The 1,649-nt window shown below is 44.9% G+C and overlaps 1 long non-coding RNA gene across 3 annotated transcripts; it reads right to left on the reverse strand.

The window, feature by feature from the left end:
* On the reverse strand, window positions 1–906 carry LOC109930387. 3 transcript variants are annotated; one of them, XR_007261709.1, is made up of 3 exons: window positions 789–906; window positions 408–603; window positions 1–94 (listed from the first exon to the last, which is right to left on the reverse strand). It is a non-coding gene; the product is annotated as an uncharacterized LOC109930387 (long non-coding RNA). The 3 variants fall into 3 exon arrangements; XR_007261707.1 differs by having other exon boundaries at window positions 402–603; XR_007261708.1 differs by having other exon boundaries at window positions 397–603.
* Window positions 907–1,649: the final 743 nt, after the last annotated feature.

Raw genomic sequence — 1,649 nt, forward strand, 5'->3', positions numbered from 1 at the left:
CTCCCAGTCTCTTCAGGTTGGTGATGTGATCTCCCAGCTTCTTGATCATCTTCACTTGCTCATCCAAGTAGTGCCTCTCCAGGAAGTCACACAGCTTTAGGGAAACAAAAGAGAGTAGTCAGTTCAGAGAGACATGATTGGATTAGTCTTTCCTGGTGTTTCTATTATTTATGGATGTCTACAGCAGCTGGCTATCTCCAAGAACAGGCTGGAAACTGCCTCCTCAGCTACAAGTATTACAGAAGGCAGAGCAAACTGCACACACGTGCCAAGCTAATCCATTTAACTGGAAACAAACCCCATGACAATTTATACCCCAGGTACCTCAACATCAGTAGCAAATCAGATTGATCACCGAGCCAAGTGACACAAGTGGTGTTTGCTCCAAAACACAACCTTACGTGGACCTTGGCCAATATGCAGTGCAGGGCAGATTCCAGTATCACTGTCAATGATGAAGGTTCGTCAGGAACTCGCGTGAGGGTCCGTGTTGCCAGAGGCGACTTTGTGCAGATCCAGCAGACTCTGGTTCACATCCTTCTCCATCTGCAGAGCTCTCTGCATTGCCTCCAGACCATTACTCCACTCATCCTGCTCTGGCTTCTGGAGGGAGGGAAGAGGCAGATGCTTCACTCATGTGAAAAAAAATGAAGGGAAGTTCAATGCAATGAGATGGAAATGTAACTAGGAACTAGCGTGCCATATAGCATTGTGGCATTACCCTAGCAGAATTCAAGCTTCAAATCCATGTCTGGTTCAGGTACTTGTATGTAGGATGATACACCAACCTTGATGTCCTGCAGGAGGACTCGGCCTCCACGTTTATTCTGGAATGCCATCAGTTTCTCAGAGTGTTCCTGTTCCTCGTGGGACTGCTCCTTGAAGAGCTCAGCAAAGTGACGCAGGGCAACATCATCCCGGTCAAAGTAAAAGGACTGTGGGAGAAGAAGAGAAAGTGGCAGAGTCAGGCAAGGCCTAGACCTCATCTAATCAGAACTTCAAGAGCCTGTGTAGTTTTTCATCTTTGACAAGGAAAGAAGTGTACACATCCTGAATGTCTAGACAATATAGGAACATATTGTGCTGCGTGTCCAGTTCAGGGCTAGAAATCTGAGTTTAAGAATATCTTGGTTGTTTATGACTGACAAGCTTCAATTGATTTTGCAACTCAATCCAAGATTAGGAGGTTGTTGTTGAATAATTAAAGAAGTGGATATTGTGAGGGAGAGTTACTGGTTAGCTGGAAGAATATTGTAGAATGCAAACCAAATGACCGTGATCTTACTAAGAGTAGTGAGCATGTCTACAGGGGGTCATGTGTTCTCTGTCAATTCATGTGACCAACAGAGATCACATCTCCCTGGAGAGGTCTTCTCCAGCTTTGACACCCATTTTAGTATGGGCAATGTGATCACAACTCGTCAGACCCACATGCATTTGAGTGGGAGCTAATGAGTTGCAACTTGCACCAAACACCTCAATAGGCACTACTTCCCCAGAATCTCATGAGGAGAGTGAAGATTCCAACACATTTCAGAAACTCCTGCTTGAATAAGGAGCCTGGATTTATTTCCGTACTCAACCCAAGTGATGTAATCAGAGACCCTTTCACCAAAAGCCCTAAAATTAATGATCTATTATCAGTTGAG

This window comes from Rhincodon typus, unplaced genomic scaffold, assembly GCF_021869965.1.
Source record: "Rhincodon typus isolate 14 unplaced genomic scaffold, sRhiTyp1.1 hic_rhity00014115, whole genome shotgun sequence".
Lineage (NCBI taxonomy): Eukaryota > Metazoa > Chordata > Chondrichthyes > Orectolobiformes > Rhincodontidae > Rhincodon > Rhincodon typus.